The sequence below is a fragment of the Xiphophorus maculatus genome, chromosome 1 (assembly GCF_002775205.1).
Source record: "Xiphophorus maculatus strain JP 163 A chromosome 1, X_maculatus-5.0-male, whole genome shotgun sequence".
NCBI classification, from domain to species: domain Eukaryota; kingdom Metazoa; phylum Chordata; class Actinopteri; order Cyprinodontiformes; family Poeciliidae; genus Xiphophorus; species Xiphophorus maculatus.
This window is the reverse complement of record NC_036443.1, coordinates 16,947,663-16,966,704: the sequence shown is the minus strand read 5'-3', so window position 1 is coordinate 16,966,704 and position 19,042 is coordinate 16,947,663. Positions and strand designations below refer to the sequence as shown.

At 37.9% G+C, this 19,042-nt stretch overlaps 1 protein-coding gene across 2 annotated transcripts in view; it reads right to left on the bottom strand.

Annotated features, from left to right (window-relative positions):
- LOC102233005 (caM kinase-like vesicle-associated protein) overlaps positions 1–11,808 on the bottom strand; it is a 50,940-nt gene extending 39,132 nt beyond the window's left edge. For both annotated transcript variants that reach the window (XM_023332784.1, XM_005808649.2), the window contains exon 1: positions 11,599–11,808. The gene's annotated coding sequence lies outside the window, so the exon portion shown is untranslated. The remainder of the gene's footprint in view (positions 1–11,598) is intronic.
- Positions 11,809–19,042: the final 7,234 nt, after the last annotated feature.

Sequence of the window (19,042 nt, the reverse complement as noted above, 5' to 3'; positions counted from 1 at the left end):
AATTCCAGAAAAAGTCACTAAGCCAAGGTTGAGTGGGTTTAGTGGTTTATGAAATCTTAGACCAGCTTAAGTACCTTGCATAAGAATTCATGCCCCTTGGATTTTTCCACATTTTGCCATGTGACATGAATTTCAATGTGTTTTACTGGGATTTTATTTGACCAATTCTTGTGAAGTAGAAGGAAAATTATATATTGTTTTTAAAAGTGTTAATACTGAAAAGCGGAGTCCTCTCTAAGCCAATACTAGTATCTCCTCTCTGCAATTAGAGCAGCAAGTTTTTTTGTGTTGTGTCTCTGCTGAACATTGAAGAAACCACTTTTTTTTTTTCCAAATTGGCTCACTTCAGTAGGTTTGAATGGATAACATTGAACAGATAATGTCTGCGAACAACAATCTTCAAATTTTGCCTAAGAACCTCAATTAGATTTGGGTAGAAAAATTTACTAAACCATTTTAACATGTGAATATACTTTGGACTACGCTGTTGTGTTGCAGCTTTTGCTCAATATTTAATGTTGCCAGACCCAAGTCAGGAAATAGCTATTATGACTAGAGTGACAGCATGGTGATATTTCTGGAATATAGAGAAGTCACCATTTGTCAAGATATTTAAAAATAAAACAAAGCTGTTCAGTCCAATATGTTCTTGGTTGACAAATGTGATATGACTCACATCACACATCTCTTGTGTCTCATAAAGTTTGCCTCTGATTACTGCTTTGGGAGGTCTCCTCACCATGACACCCAACTTGTGAGGGAGGAGACACTGCAAATAATGTCCATCAATAAGGTCCTCTGAATTTTAGTTGCAAGGCAGTGTTGAGGTTTGCACTTAGATCTCCCAGTGTCTGGTTTAAATATCAATGTAAAGATATTCTCCTTGTGGAAGTGTGCAATTTATTTTGGTTCTCTGGTTTTCCTCCACAATCCAAAAATATAGATGTTAGGTTATAAAGCGACTTTAAGTGTAGGTATATGTCCTGCATATATTAAATAATGAATTTACGGTAGCACCCTGTTTAACAATTATACCTGTTAATTAAACGCTAACATTAATAGCTGTTAATCCTTGCACCTTGATTCCCATGTGGTTAGAAAAAAAAGAAGAGCACATTTAGATTTTATCAAATTAAATCTGATGACTATTAGCATAAGCCAGGAAAACGTAGCTACTTCATTAGCAAAACGTTTCTTTGTTAGCAGCCACATAAATTCGTGCTGCTCCGAGAACACAGTAGTGGTCATTAGTTTTAAATGAGCTGCTTGTGTCTTGTGTTCACACTCAGAATCGGACACTCCCACCTGTACCATTTCTGAACTGCAACCAGATGCTAAACTGCCCCTGATAGTATGCACGCTCTCAAGTATTCCCATCTCAAAACCATCCGTGCATTCTGCAACACCAGTACAAACAGGAGACGCTAGATATTCTCCATCTGGAATACTGATAATGGCATTTTCCCAGGATATGTAATTGCTTGTATCTGTGTGCCTTTACACAAACCATTTCCTCTAGCAGAATGGCTCTGTCATAATTGTTTTCAATTAAAAAGTATCGCGCTGCAGCCGTCTAAGTATGGCTGTTCAGGGGTATAGGCTAGCAGTAGTTGATAGGTGGAACCTTTGGCAGCCATGGTTATGATCGGAAGGAGAGCCACAGTTGAAGGAGTGATGAAGCAGTAGCTTGTGGGCTCCATCTTTAACAACAGCTTGGGGTGTTATATAAGGAGCAATGCAACTGGGGCTGGTGGAGAAAGAACAACCGATGAGTCCTGATGATATATATATATATAACAGGGAAGCAATAAGTGGCAGATTCTTGCCATGGAGTTTATGCCTAATTATATTTTTGCTCCTGTTTTTTTTTTTTCTTTCTTCATCTCATCTTTCGTCAGTAGAACTATTACGTGCAGTAACGTGTGAGGATTTTTGTCAGTTTCAGTTGTGCCCTTTATGTCATTTTCCTGATCTGTAACCTAGCTTTTGTGTGCTGGCCCAGATTCTAGCCCACTTAAGGCACTTTTCTGCTGAACTCAATGAAACTTCAAGCTAACTGTACCACAATTTGGCTCTGTTGTGTCTGCGTAGCTATGAGGAAATGCCCCAACTAACAGGTGAGGAGACTTGCGTATAAAATTAGGCCAGGCTGTGTATGTCAGGACTGGGCTGTTTGGCCTCCAGAGGGCTGTTTGAAGGAAGAAGAAGAAGAAGAAAAAACAGCCATTCTTGCTTCATTCTCTTCCCTGTCTGCTTCAAAAGGCCACTGCAGCTGTCTAATGACAGAGATAAATAAGAAGTGGGAGAGAAGGGCACAACTGAGACACAAGGAGGTGAGAGATACCCAAAGACGAAAGGAGGAGATGGAACCAAGAGTTGTAAAAAGGAAGAATTTTTTTAGGAAGGTATCAAAAAGGAGAAAATAATTCGTAGATGTGGGCAAAGACACAAGGAGTGGTGATGAATGCCATTTTAACGAAGAACTCTTTCTCCCTCCTTCCTCCTCTGCCTCTGATCTGTCTTTTCTTTCTATCTCTTCTTTTTCTTTTGTGTCTTCCCTCTCTTTTCTATAACACAGGGAGACCCTGGGGATGGGATAGCTCATTAGTAATTTACGCCCTCTCCCCACAGATGTATTCTCAATGTCTTGAATGCTGCTTAATTAAGCATCTTACAGCAAAGTGCATAAAACAATTTTCTTATACATGAATGATAAAGAGGACTCTGAGATCCTTGCTTTGGAAGAGTCTTTTGCCTTTTTGTCAGTATTCCACTTTTTCAGACTTTTGAGCTCAGGTCAAACCTCATTGAGTCAAAGAGAGCAGACAATGGCTACGCTCTCTTGTTTGTAGATGAGATAAGGAGCCATTACCAAAAGTGAAATGAATACAAAATGAATATGTGAGATAAGAATACCTTTGAGCATACAGCCCAAAACTGACCGTGTTATTGAAACGTTTGCAGACTGTGTGGATCACAGTCTTTGTTCCACTTTATACAAAGTGGAAATTGTCATAGTCTTTTATGATTTTGGTTTTCCTTATTTCTAAAATTCCTTTGTCTTAACTTTTGTTTTTCACAGTTATTTATTATTTATTATTATTTATTTTCAGCTCCAGTGTGTCTCCTAATCTTTGGGTTCTAGATGTATTTTTCTCTAAGTTTTGTAAGCTTGTTAAGTAAATAATAACATTTTTTGAACCAATATCCTTCTGCCTCTTCTGCATTTAGATTTTGTTCAAACTGTTCTGAGGCATTAGCATTGTTTCTGTTCAGAAATATCCTTGCATTGTTAGTGGGTTTTTAAAATTTTTTATAAACAACACATTGCGACCTTTCTTTTCCGTAATTATTTTCTCTTCTAAATAAAACATTTGTTTGCATGGAAATGCTGGAGGAAGAATAGCTTTTTGCCACAGCACTGCCCAGCACAGCTCACTTTAAATTGCTGTAAATTGTTGAATTTATCCTGGCTCACACCAATGAGCATGTAATGATTTGTGCAGAACCATTTCACCGTGGGCCCGTGACTTTATGAAGATTTCATGAGTTTAATTTCTCTTCCTGCTGTGTTACTGCTTGTATTGGTTTACATGCCAGTTTGAGTGTTTTCAGTTCTATAGTTTCATAATTTGTCAACAATTTCTTGCACTACAGTAGCAAAATAAATAAAAGTTCAGCTGTTTGTGTTTTGGCAGTGTTGCTGTGATTGATTTGGTTCATGTGTAGTAAAAATAAAATTAGAAAGTGTGGAATATTTCCTAAGGAATCCAGAAGTAACCGCAACTTGTACTTCTGCAGCTCTTAATAACGAAATGACTTGCAGATTGATGTAATGGTTGATAGTCATCTAAGCACTTTGTCATTAGTTCAAAAACTAATAACTGATAATGAATTATAGAGATGCACTTTTCAAGCTTTCCTATGTGCTAGGCCTTTGTTAATATAGATGTAACAGTTTTTATTCCATCAAAAATAAAGGAAATAAACAACTATGCACAATTATATTATGTCCTTAACCTTTATATGTGATTATAGCCCAGAGTTGTGTAATGTATGTAATGTGCCATGGGAAAAATAGGAACAGGTCATTAGGGAACAGAGACAACAAAGAAAAAAACACCAATGTCTTAAAAAATAGTGAAAATATAGTTTGAAGTGAAGGGTGGGGAAATGCAAAGGTGGTTAACATTCCCTCTTTGAATAGCTACTCACATCACTGTTTTTGTTAGCTTCAGCCAATAATCTCTGTAAAGCATGTCTACATAAACATTTACTTCCTGATTAGGTTTCTGTTATTGAACAAAGCTGAAATTGTTACTCAAGTATTGAACAGTGGCTGTCATAGAGCATCGCCAGAGCAGAACTTCTCCACAGAGGCTGAAGGTGACACCAATCATTCAAATTCTGAATCAGAACAAGATGAAGTGGAAAGAATTGACAATAGCGAATACATTAGAAAACATTTCAAGTTTTCAGTTAAAGTTAGCTGAAGATGAAGAATGCTTTGGACTTGTGCCAAAAGAGCTGTAACATATCAGAAGCTGTCAACACTACAACGTCTGAAGAAGACAAAAACGCTTACGTGGAGAAAATCCACTACTTTCCCTGTAAATACGACAAGTGGAGATAGGTTTCCACTTGGGACACTGTCATGCAGCTGCAAGAGCTCCAGAGTTCACATACAAGGTATGGAACATTTTGTCATGTAAGTATGTATGCAAGTATGTACTGTACGTATGTATAATTAAGTAAGAGGAAAAATTGTGAGCATCATACATAAGAACAGATTCTGGTTTCTGGTCGTGCAGCTCTAGTAATTTGTCCTTCAACATATGCAATAAAACAGCCAGTTAAAGATTTTGCTGAACAGCTTTAATCTTCAAGCCCCTTGCATTTTCATCTCAGCAAGTTATCTACTGTCACTGAGGCCCATCTTTATGCCCATCAAAAAGCAGAATAAAAATAAAATTGATATGGTAGTCCATCAAGCAGAAAATAAACCTAGAAATCCTAGAGCAAGAGAGCTTGGTTCAAATGAGTGTCCACCCAGTCTTGTACTGTTCATACTTTTACAGTACCCAATGTCTTTGAAACAAAACAGAGCCCCTTACTGCTGAACATTTTGTAAGGGCATCTATGTCCATTTCACAGATATGTCATATCCACTACTGCAACCAATATGAGGTGATAGTATTATATTTCTGCAACTAATAAAAATATTTACATCCAAGATGACCCTCAAACATATTTAGTTTTAATTATGAGTCAAACATCATAAGAGTCAACAGACCTAAAGAGTTACTGGGACCAGAATTATTTGAAATATGGAAACATTTACAACTAAATTCAATCATGGGAGATTTGATTTTTTTAGAATTATATTTGTCTCTAATTCATGAATACCTAACTTTAATGGAAAATAACTACATGCTGATTATTCAGAACTCAAAATAACTGTTTTTACAAAGAGGGAAGGATAATGGCTAAAAGGGCAAAGACATACACCAGCACAATCTATTGTTATGCTCAAAGTACTGTATAATTACTGTTTTTTTATTATTTACAATTCAACTCCATCATCGAGCTTCTATGGGAAGCTAACTGACAACATTTAAGTACGCTTCTGAGAAAAACTAATTTAATAGACCAGGACGTGATGTCTGAATGTCTGGATGTGGCGTGTAATGTAAAGTGCTCTGAGTGGTCAACAAGTCTAAAAGTGAGCTTCATGGATGTTTTCCTTTAGAAATGCAGACCATTAGCAGTCCCCAGCATAACCACTTTCATTTGCAATGCTGATACTGATGATTTGAATCTCAGTAAAAATGTGACATCCCTTATTATTTTCTGAGCCATCACACACACAAAATGATACCAGCTATTATCAAATTCTGTCTGATATTCATGTGCATTCTATAAATATTAATAACACGAAGGGCATGTGTGAGAATTGGGAAAGTAAATTGAAACAATCTCAATGCTGGCAGGAGATAAAGATGTAAAGGTGTAAAATATGTAAAGGATGCATGTTTTTATGTGGAAGCCAGGGAGATTTGTTGACATCCTTGTGCTCACATTCATACTATTTTTAGGTCAACTGCATCATAGTGTCCTACTTAGATACTTTCTCTTGTTTACACTTCAGCCAAATCAAACAGCTATAATGAACTGATTTGTCAACTGTCTATTCAAAATAGAAAAGGTGGAATGGTCCAAGCAACTGCTCATCAAGGAAGCAACTTGGTGTTTTTGGGACCAGAGGGTCCTTGAGTGAAACATTTTCCGGCGTCTGGTGCCTCACATGGTTTTCCACAGAAAGACTTGGCAATCCTCCACTAACTTCTACATACACTCACAACCAAAGTTATTAGGTTCACCTGTTTAATTGCATGTTTTAACATGAATAGATAATCAACGAATCATATGGCACCAGCAACGGGAGTTTCTTAAGTTCAATCCAAGTATCAGCATGGGAAAGAACAAGGATACAAGTGACAATGAACATGTCATCAATGTTTCTGGCAAACTGGACTAAGTATTTCATAATCTGCTGATCTTCTGGAATTATCCTGCACACCCATCTCAAAAAGGTCAAAAAAGAGAGAATGTCCATTGAGCCACAGCCACAGTGTGAATGAAAATCCTGTGTCAAAGTATCGGTTTAGCATGATAAAAAGCTAACAGAAACTCAAAAAACACTCATTACAACCAATGTGTACCGGATTGGAGCTTTCATTGCATAACACATCAAACCTTATTATAGACGAGCTACAGCAGCAGAACACCACACAAAAACCAAGGCGAGTAACAGAACCTCATCAAAACTGGACAAGAACATAGTAGAAAAAAAACGTTAATGAGGAATGTTCCCATCGCTTGGTTGAATCTGTGCTATAGCTAATTAAAGCAGTTCTCAATGTAAAATTGGCTCCAACATGAAACAAGCAAAGTGTTGGTACCTAATCATGGGTCTGTTCACTCTACAGCAGACTGGACAAAGCGGTTTAACACAAAGAGTGCACGGTCATTCAAACATTCAAAACACTTGGAAGCATAAACTGGACCTTAGAATGCCAGTGACCACGTAACACATGGCAGGGGGAGAGACAAACAAAATCTGAGTCAGAGCCAGACATGGAGAGCATGGTTTTCTATACAAATATAAAGTAAAAAATGAGAAAAAAAATCCGAATACATAGTCCAATCATCAATAATGAAGTATGGTGAAATAGGATGATTTCCTAAATACAACTTTTAGAAAATCAGTTATACATTTACCTCATTAGCTTGATAGTAGCCTGCTGGCCAGCCAGTTTACTGGCTACTGTGATGTCTGAACACACAAGAGCACTTTTTGGGATGTGTGGAATACAGGTCAAGACCTGATGAAGATGTAAATATAAAACATATGTATGTGTCAATACGTCTACGTTGGGAAATATATTGGTCAGAGCCCTAGAAAGGGGGCACTGTCCGGAGATTGGTCGGACTTCTCTATGGTCGAGCCAAGATTTCCTCATGATTCAGTTGTGCTGACTTAGGCTGCAGTCTGCAATAATATCTTCACTGTTCAACCAAAGTCCAGCCTGCAGGGGTTTTAGTCCTGAAGCATCACCACATCAGTATCTTGAGTACACCACACTACCTTCTTTACCCAGGTAAAGAAATAGATGCATGGGCAAACAGAAAAATGGATGGATAGAAAAAGAGAATAACATTAGGAGGACTGTAAATGACACGGGGCTCAGCTGGAGGATTGAGGGAGCAGCTGACTTGAGTGTGGCTGGGTGCAGGAAGGCAGCAGATGAGCAAGGAGGGCAGGACATGAGATACCTCTGGCACCAAGCTCAGTTATGAGGAAAAAAGAAAACAAAAACATATGCTGTGTGTGCACTTTGTCCAGAAGCTTGTTGTTATATAACTGTGGCATGTGTGCGGGTGTGTGTGTGTGTGTGTGTGTGTGTGTGTGTGTGTGTGTGTGTGTGTGTGTGACAAAAAGGCATATTCTGGCTGTTATGTGTTGGCATTTCTTGTCCAGCTAAACCAGTTTTGCCTCACACACTGACAAATTGTTTTAAAAAAAGAAGAAGATAAAAGTTTCCTCTGTGCTATCTGTTCTACATTAAGATCATTGTAGGCCACCAAATGTGGGGACACTGAGCAAACACTGCGTCACATTACACAGATGCTTCAAAAAGTCATGCTGATGGATAGAGGCACCTCCTAATCTGCTACAACCATTTGTAACCTGTGCTGGCTGCTGTGATGGTAAATCACTTTAACTGCGAACGTGTTGGTTGCAGGCTGTAGCAAGCCCGCGTCTCGGCAGCGCAATGACATTAGAAAACATTTACACAAGAATAAAACGAGGATTATTGACTCTATTATTTCCATTTATCATACCATGCCTTGCCATGCCATTTAAACACGTTACACCTGTTTGCACACAGATGATTTGAAACTTATTTTGTGATGAAACATGTAATACATCAAAGAGACAACAAAATCTGAACGGCTGGATGTAGTAGCACAAGGACATGGGGTGGAATGAGATCTTCACGGTATGACAACCTTTAGTAAAAACACCACTTTGTCATGATTATTGATTTAAATGTAAAACAAAAATGCATAACATGATTTAATTCAAAGTAGAGGTCAACAGTTAATAATTTTGAAGGTAAAAAAATACTTATTATTACAGTTATGTTGTCATCCATATAATGTATTTATTACTTTATTAATTAATACATAGACTTTGGCCAAAATAACATCAACATTTGCTGGTTCATTAGTTGCCCTTCGTGCTGCGGTAACACTTTTTGTGGCTTGACTACAAAGTTCAACTAGTGTTACCGAGTGTTAGCGATAGGTGGCGCTCCTTTAGTTTCCGCACCATGACTGTCCATCTTTTTCACAATGTGAAGTATTTCCATTTTGCAGGATGTGCACTCTCTATGGCATTTTCATAATTTTACACTGTAAAAATTGAAAAATTTGATCTTATACTGTATCTTGCATATTTTTATATTGGCAACTGGACAATGTCATAGGAGCTTATCAAGTAAACCTATTAAATTTGCGTTTAACTCCAAATAAGCTTTGTGTTTAGTCATTAAATTAACATTTGCTTAAAATCAGGACTAGGTAAGGAACTCACTTAGAATAATATTTTAAAATGGTCCATGTGTTCATTGCCATTTGTAATAAATCTGCAAACTGAAAGATCTGTTTCAACGTTAGTACCTGCAAAACGTTCTATAATATTTAAGTGTCACCTGAAAATCAGCATGTTATGACAGAATCTCCATCTTTAGTATTCTAATAATATCAATCTGGTTACTGCATAACGCCTGACACATATTTAAAATAAAATATTATATAAACTTTAGGTTATGTGTACTGTGTTTTACTTTCTTAGTTATGAAACTGGTGAAACTAAAAATGGAGATTCGATCATAAGGTATAAAAGAGTAATCTTTTTGTCCTTTAGATGCCTGGTCTTCTATAAGCAGTGGCTAAAAAAGGGCTTTAAACGTAAACAGACCGACTGGCAGGCAAACTGATAGATATTACATAAATTGCACATGACCAATCCTAAACATCTTACAATAATATTATGTCATAGTTTTTATCCCAATGTAAGATGATTTGACTTTTTAATATTACTCTAAATGCATCTGACTAGTAGGTTACTCAGTTGTAATTTTCCATTATAATCTCCCAACTCAGTCTCTTTCCTTAATGTGTGCACTGGCATGAAGAATGATCTGTGACTACAGATATTTCTAATTTTTTAATGCAAATTTACCTTATTGTAGTTAACGTTATGTCTAACAGTTGATTCAGGAAATGTAGATATTCTGTGTTTGAGAAGCAAAGCACCAAGAAGAATGTCTAATTTTAAGTTGCATCTTAAATACTGGTGTTTTTGAAAGATGGATGAATGGATGATAGATATAGAAAAGCAGAGGCACAGAATAAGTTTTCAACGTCAAGGTTTGATAGGAGGTTATTTGCATCTTGTTACATTGGATTCAACAGATAAACTGACTAGAGATAGAATAGAAACACACATATGAATTTACAAAACATGCTAACCATGTTTTCGTCATGCACCTTTATTTGATTTTCTTGCTCAGCAACCCCTTACATTGTCTCAAAGGTGTAGTTCTTTTTGTAGCTTCAACCAGATTTACTCTGATGCTTTCTCTTTTTCTCCTCTTTCATATACAAGCAAGTTTAATGAGGCCAAAAGGGGCTGTATTCTGCTTTCATTGCAAAAGTAAAATATGATGTAATATCACCATTATAGCTTTAATAGAAGCAGTTTATCAGTTCTGATAAGTTCAATTATTCAATTGATACCTCTCTGGCACCTCTTCTAGTAAAGCTGCATTAAGCACCAGGGAGTTAATCTCAATAATTTCTGCCGCCTGTTTCTCGGAATGTAATATATATAATGTTTCTTAATCCCTTTGACATTGACCTTGATTTCACAAAGAACTTGAAGCAGAAGATGGACCAGAATGGAACAAAAAACACATTGCATTGCATCTGTTCTGTTAATGGGAAGTTAATAAATGATTAACTGCAGCTTAAGATGGAAACAGCTTCAATACACCAGATGCATTTCAATGTATTAAAACATTGAAAGATTTTCTTTTTTCAGTAATTCATTTGAAGTAGTAGAATAAGTTCATTGCAGCAAAAATAATTTGCTGTATCCAAATTATGTTTGAGTCAAGAGACTTGCACACCTTTTGGAAGGTAACTCTGTCTGTAAACCATAAAATATCTCAAGTAGAAATATAATTTTAATCTATCATGTAATCAAGTATTTTTTTAAAAAAAGTAGATTTCCTGGTTTTTGTTAATTGTAAGCCATAGTTATCTACAACAGAATAAAAATTGGAAATAAATCATTTTATGACATAAATTTGTAACTTATGTGTTTCTCATTTGAACTGAATTAAATAAATAAACTTTTCCAGAAAGAATAAGAACCTTCTTTTGCTTTTTCCTAAAGACGCCTTGAAGTGGAATCATTACATAAGACTACAAATGGATCTACTATAACTTTAAGTGCTTTTAAAAGTGAAGAACATTTGAAGAACAAAGAATGAATAAGTGAATGAGTGTAAGTACCAAAACAAATGTTCAATCTGGTCAGAGAAAGAGACTATTGTTGAGATTACTTAAGAGTAAAATGTAAGAGCAGCAGGATTCCTAACAGTAAAATGCCAAATATGGACAGTCATCTGTCAGGCTTTTAACACTTTGCAACAGCCAAAAAAAAAAAAAGAAAAAGAAAAACAACAGCTGAAGCAACTGTCATGCTGTACTGGCTTTGATTTCACATTGGGTTAATAATAGAAATATCAAACTATTGGCACTTTCCAGTTGTTTTCATTTGGAGATTTACACTGCAGCTATTTTACGCGTGCTGGTTGAGCAGACCTTCAGAAGAAAATCTCTTGATCCTGGATTGTTTGCTTTATGAAATTTTTGTTAATTTAATGTTTTGTTTTGTTTTGACTCCTTACTGTTTTTGCAAAAAATAATTAAACAGATTTCAACTTCGCTGCATTGGCTTACCTAAAGTTGTCGTTGCTTAGGAGAAGTGCAGGTGTGCAGTCTCTTTATCCCCAAAAGGAAACTCCGGTCCGCCGTGGTAACTAGTGCTCGCAAAATAAAAAAAAGATGTTACTAATAAGGTCTCTTTGTTAATAGACCTGCAGCGCTGGAGAGGTGAACTGAGCGCAGCTCCCACTCTGGCACGACTGTCTGCTCATCGGTGAAAATTAGTTTGCGTGCTTCTGACTGCCGCCCTCCCTCCCACTCACTCACTCTCTCTCCCTCACTGTCTCCCACCCATGAGAAATAAATAATCTTTAATCTCTCCGTCTCTTTCCCTCCATCTCACTCTCTTCCCAGCAGGAGGGGGCATTTTTGAGTAAAATGAGCCTTTTTTTAAAAAAAAAAAAAGTCTCATAAAGGCAACAAGAAATATTCTCCACAGAAACCTTCCATGCTTCATTCTTTTTACAATATTTTACCAACCCCCTCCCCCAAAAAATAAAAACCTGCCTCTCCCTGTCATGATTGTTTCTTGGGCTGTCCGGTTGGTGCAGGAGTGGTCGGGATTAAACCGTGGGATTATACCTCGGCATTCATTTCATCCCACACATGGTAGCACACTGGTGGACAATGACATCAGCCTTTGGCAGATTCAGACAAACAGACAGTTACACGTGGGTAGAGATGGAGATGGAGATGGAGATGGAGATGGAGATGGAGATGGAGAGAGGGACAAAAAGACAGGAAGAAGAGAGAAATAGATGAAGGGATATGACAAAGAACTGTTCAGACCGGCAGATTATCCGGTGCTTTATGTTTTAAGTTAATCCAACCAAGTTGCAACACAGAAAAGGTCAGCGGGGTGAGAGACTTCTTCGGTGAATTGAACAATTATTGTATCTAGACGCAGCGTGGCATCTCCGTGTGTGAGTTTTAATTCAGTCGATCCATACGCAAGGCCTTCATGCTGACAGATGGCCACTGTGGTGACGCAGGAACTAAATACTGGGTTTCTATTTGCCTCTGTGCTGTTCTCTCTGTGTGTGTCTGTCTGTGTGCATGTGAGTGGGAAAGTTGGTTTCCTTGCTCAGTTTCATGCAGAAGCTACCAATTTATATTACTTTTCTGTTTTAGTAGCCTTCAGGTGCGCACTCAGACTGGCACACAATCGTGCACATTCTGTCACACTTTACAGTTTTGCCTTTTTGTCCAGGTGCTCGCAGCCATTCTCCGCAGATATTCACCAGAGACCTTCAAATATGTGGCCACTTGTATTTGCTGAAAATACAGCTGCACGGAGACGGCTGTGTGGTTTGACAGATAGGGTCAGATGAGGAGGGATGAGGAAAATATCACCTGAAAAGCTGCAAGAAACCTTGGGTTGACAAAAGAAATGTGGTTGGCTTTTTGTCTAGTTAGGGATTCGAGGTCATTGTGAACAAACATTCCTGTGAACAAAGTGTTGCAGTAAGATTGAAAAAGCTCTCTTTACTGCAGGTTGTCTAAGCAGAGAAAATTCAGCTAGACAACAGAACATTTTAGACCAAAGCAAGTCTTAATAGAATGGTGCCACCAGAAAGGGGCCCAGGAGGGACAAAGGTCACCCTCATAAATTTACTGCCCCACCCAAAAATCAAAAATGAAAATCAAAAAACACTTTAATGAACTACGTTACTGGGCCTCCAGCCATGAAAGATTTAACTACAGGGAGCAAGGAGGCTGTTGTTTGAATTGTTTATCCCACTTGCTTTTGGTAGGAAGAGGAAGAGTTTTACATCATGAGAACAAAGAGGAGCCACTGAAGGAAATCGTCCTGCCTTGCAACCTGTCGCCCATGAGTGATACGTTCATTGCTGGCAAAAGGAATCCTAGTTCTTATCATAAATCCTGGATCCAAAATAATCTACTGTCTGCACACCCACTGTCTATTTCCAGCTGTAGGAATAAGCCATTGCCCTGGCTTATTCGTAATTCTGCAGAAGAATTCTTTGAATTACAGATTCCCTAAAAAGAGAGGTGTCTCTGATTGTCGTTGCAAAACCCACTGTTGCTGACATTCTTCCAGAGGGAGAAGATACTAACGCCTGTCCAGAACTGAGGAGAGAAGGGAAGATTAACCAGCGCTGGCCACAAATATCAGCCGAACCACCACCAAGCAACTCACTGTCCACTGGAGATCTCACTGGTTCCTAAGAACCGTTAAAGTAAAAGGTATATCAGGGGAGAGTTAAATCATCACTGAGTCATCGTATTTGCTGCATTAAACACTCACCTTCACCTCAATGAGTGCAGCAAATCTGAGGGAGACTCCAGAGTTACATTATGGACTGATGGTCAGACAAAAAAGAGGAGGTCAGCCAAATTAGGCAGCTAAATAACAAAAAGGTAGTAAAGTGGATGGGTTTAAAGCAAGATGCATTACAGCTCTGAGAAATCCAAGCAAACGTACAGCTGCCAAATGTGCCATTCGACGCTGGCAGCCTTCAAGGCCGGGAGCCATCTAGACAGAGAGCTCAGAGCTCTGGCTGTCCTTCAGTCACAGTGTCACTTTGTTTTTTTTCCTCCTTTCTCTCCAGACTCTGTCAGTTTTAGCTTCATTCCTTTTGCTTTTATTTTCCTCTCCTTCTGGTGCACATTTCACCCTAACCTACGAGATGGAAATCAAAATTGTATTCCAAACTTCAAAAAGTAACTGATTTATCTTAATATTTACCTTCTAACTAGAGCACACTCCCATGTTTATGAATTCCCATCTCATATGTTTCTCGTTTATTGGCCTTAATTTAGCTATGCTGTCGTAATAATGGTATAACGGCTCACTGCAGACTTAACTTGGTTTATACACTGAGCAACTTTAATCTTGGTACTCAGTAATACAATGCTACTGGGGTTGTGATTATTGCACTCCCTTGCCACACTGTTGCTCACAAAGGAGGGACTGAAAGCACACCCATACACAGATGCACTCACTCCCTATGTGTTTTATTGGAATGTCTCCCACTTCCTTTCATCGGAAGCTCACCCTCCTCCTCTCCCTCTGCCATTCCTGCTAGCTCCTCACCCTTTCATCCAGCCTTTCCTCTCCTCCATCTATCTGTCACACACCACAATCCCACTCCACCGTTCCAGCTTAGGATTTATTTTTTTAATTATGTTGCGCCTTCGTTATCATCTCTAACATTTGTCTATTTTTTGTTTGTTGTGTTTTCCTGCTTCTTCTTCTCTATTTGTAGTTCTCTGCAAACCCTCCATGTTGGGCTTTCGGCCAGTGTGAGTCAGAGACGGGTTGTAATTACTTTACTCCTCCTCTGACAGCCATGGCAAAAGAAAACAAGCAAAAAAAACCCTCAAAAAACAGCGATCTAGATGATGGTTTATTCCATCTGACAGATTAATATAAACATTTCTTTTCAATACTAATAAAAATTAGATTTAGTCAAAGTAACTAACCACTCGCACAGTTACTGTCTGTTCTATCTGAGAACAGTTTACACAGTCCAACATCTTGCAATGAATAAAACAGAAGGATTTCTCCCACATGCTTAATGCAACATTTCAGTGCTGCCCTCAATTCGTGCAGCTATATTTGAGTTTCAATGTAGGGCGGGCACAGCCTCCTTGACTTCTGTATTGGTTTGGGACAAATTTGCAAACCTTTTAAAACCCGTCGCTGTCTAAAAATCAGCATACATTAGAATAAGTTGAAATAATATCAAAAATTGTGATTTCAGGCATTTCTTTGAGCTCACTTGCCTTTTAGATTTAACCTGGCTTGTTTTGTAGGAGTTGTTTTTTTTTTGTTTTTTTTTCCCCAGTCCTCTCTTCTCTGTGTCCTCCCTAAATGGCAGGAGAGCTCATTAGCTAAAGGTTGTAACAGACAGAAATAGGGATTGTTTGAAGATCGTCAGCCTGATGCATCTCAGAGAATGGTGTAGCTAATTACCCAATCCAGGAAGGAGGAGACAGTCTCACCGATGACCACAGGCCAGCATCAAGATGCTATTCTTGTCTTGGGAGATCGATCACATTTTTCCAGCTTCCTTAGGTTCACATCTCAGTGAGACAGAGGTCACCAATTATGTTCAAAGTACACCTTTTATTTCCATTCTTATTTATTTATTTTTTAGTAAATAAGCAATTTTACAGCCATGTTTAAATTCACTTGCAGAGGTATTATCCAATTAACATTTAGAAGTTTTATCACCACAACTCAGTGTATTTCTTTGCAATCTTATGTGATAGACAAGCAAAGCAGTGCATGACTAATGAAGTGATCTAGATCAAGTCAAGTCAAGTTTATTTGTGCACATTTCAGCAACAGATCACTCCAAAGTGCTTCAAACGATGACAAGTGGAAGCATATTTATGTCTCGCATTTTTCCAAATAAAGAACAAACTTTGACCACTGACCACTGTAATTGAACCAAAAGGTAGTTATTGACAAAAGCACACTACATTTTCCCGTTTTTGTTGTGAAGAACATTAGAAAACAATTCATCCTATTCTTTCTACTCCACAATTGTGTACCAACTCTGCATATTGCATAACGTATAAATAAAATGCACAAATGTTTGTGCTTGTAATATAACGAAATGTGTAAATGGATTGCCGTAAATATTTTGCATGGAGCTGTATCTGATTCAACTTGTACTTCCATGAGTACAACATAAAATGTCTCTAGTAGGTCTGGTTAATTTGAGGTAAATCAATGACTCTGAAATGTGTTTTTAGGATTGTGCAAATCAAACAAAGCCAAAAAAAAAGGCTGGCCTTTCAGATATTAAAATTAGAGAATAAGATTAAAGTCAAAGTAGAGAAGGAATACTCCTCTACTGTACATGTCACTGGTAAGCCCTCTCCCTCAACTAGGTTGATTATTTTAAGCACTGCAAGATTGATTTTGAGGCCCTGTGGGGGCCTTGTGGTTACGTGCGAGTGCAAGTGAAGGTGCACGCAGACCAAAAAAGGATAAAACTTAGGACATCATACTGGATTGGAGCCTTGCAGGCAAGGGAGGAGAGTTGGAACGAGGACTAGAGGTGGCCTCCAGATTCCTGATGTTATTAATAAGTGACTATCTTCAAGGACATCTGTGATGATTTGGGTCAAACTATTCCCTCTTCCTCCTGCGATGTGTCAAAGTCCCCTAAAAATGGCACCAGAAATATCTCCCACTCCCAACCTTTAAAGGATTCTCCTTGTGTTTTCAGTGAGCAAAAAACAAGGGAATACTCAAAACAATCAACTGTTTGATTTTCTACAGTGCTTTTGATTGATGTGATTTGTGAGATGCTGCCTATTGAATTTAGTGTAATCGAAAACAGATGTAAGAAGGTCTATCAGGGAGGCAAATGGTTGAAACTAGAAATATTCCAAAGCAAATAAACACTGTCACTGAGCTAAGCTTTTTGCGTTAAGCACACACTGTCAAATGCATCATCCATTTCAAAGCTATTTTAAATTGTGCAAAGAGGACTTTGAAGCACCTACTACCTGTAAGATCAAGGAAGCAGAATGACATGTTCAAAAATCTCTACTGTTTAAGTGTAACAGTCTGATTGCCATCATTTGAAAATATCACAAATACTTCAATCTGTCTTCAGAACCGGTTCTAAGTCGTGGTCAGAATATTTTGCAAATAATCCTCTAAGGCACTCATCATTAAAAGGTAAATAAATAAATGTAAAAAATAATAATAGTTACAGTACATAACACTTTCACAACTTCCCAAGGAGGAAGCTTGTACTGATTTGTTAAACTCATAAAGATCAATCTTTTCTATATTTTTATCCTGGTTGAGGGGGAAACAGGAGATTGGTTTTGTCTGCCATCTAGTGGTCAGATTAAGCAACAGGCTTGTAAAAGCTCGATAAAAGTAAAAAAAAAAACAAACAAAAAAAAAAAACAAAGCAACAGTCTTAATTATAACGTGCATCAGATTTCTTATACATTGGGTTAGAAAATGAGTTGATGGGTGTTTATGAGCTGTGAAAGTTATTTACTTATTTAGGTAGTTATTTATATTAATATGCCTTCTATTGTTAGTCTTCATAATGCTACTTTTGATGCCACCTATCCCTACACACAGCAAATATATGAAAGAAGACGGCTTGATCAGAGACCAGAGACCAAAATTATCTGAACAATAAGTAAAACTCATATGTACCTTACCCTGAAAACTTGTGGACTTTAGGGCATGGTCAGGGCATGCCTCCACCAAACAGAAAGTGTCCCTCGATCTGTCTGACCCAGTTTCAGGGCATTATCTTAGCGTGCAGAGTTACTCATATGATCTGCAACAGCCAAACAACTGGAGCCTCAGACATCCCATTGCAGGTGTCACTGATGTAACAAAGAGAAAACAAAAGCGGTGGGCAGGGGGGCAATCAGATAACCTGTCCTCTTCACAGCACAGTTGCACTGACTCCACGTGGCTCAGTGGTAGCACACGTGCACCACACACAGAGGCCACAGTCATGGGCGTAGGTTTGGGTATGGACGGTCGTGACATGTCACGACCAATATTCAAGGGATATAAAATAGTCCCGACCAATTTTTGCCATATAAATAAAAAAAAAAACATATGTATTTTTTAACAAAAATAAATAAACGAAAATCTGCATTGATTAGTTTAATATTTCAATATACTACGCAGTGGTAGCATTCATTTTAAATGCTGGTGAGTTGGTGAGTAAGTTGTAAGGTCCCACCAAAACTTAGACCAAACCTACGCCCTTGGCCACAGTCCTCTGGGTTTGATTCTCAGCCAACGAACATTTAATGCATGCTTTCCCCTTTTCAAATATGCTTTTTTTTCTTTTTTTACATATTTGTTAAAAGTGTCACTGTGTTTTGACAGTATAATATAAGACAGCTAATTTGTGGAAAAGAATCGAGCTTCTCCATCTCCTGAGTTACTATTGCCATCTGAAGAAATGCATCACACCCAAGTCGTCCAGATCAAAAACAACCAATCAGACCCAGGGGAAGTGTCTTAGCACTGTCAATCAATCTCATGTATGCACTGCTAAATGTGCTAATGGTGGAAAAAACAACTAACTGTTACAGGGAAGCCATTTAGATGTGGGCAGTTATTTTAAATTATTTCTTAATGGATGGAGGACAAAATTGAAGAGTGATATCCTGTTGTTGATATCACTCTCACTAAGATTTTTATGATATGTATGGAAACAGATTTAACCTGATTTCTTCTCTCTTTTTTCTTTACTAATCCAGAAAGAATAGAATAGCTTCTCAATCATTTTAAAATCAAAAACAGTAAAACAAATAACAAAACAAATGTTATTAATATGTCTTATTTTCACAGACTGGTGACCTGTCCAGGGTGTGCCCCGTCTCTCGCCCAGAACGTTAGCTGGAGATAGGCACCAGTACCCCTCCTGATCCCACAAGGGTTAAAGGTGTTAGAACATGGATGGATGGATGGATGGATGGATGGATG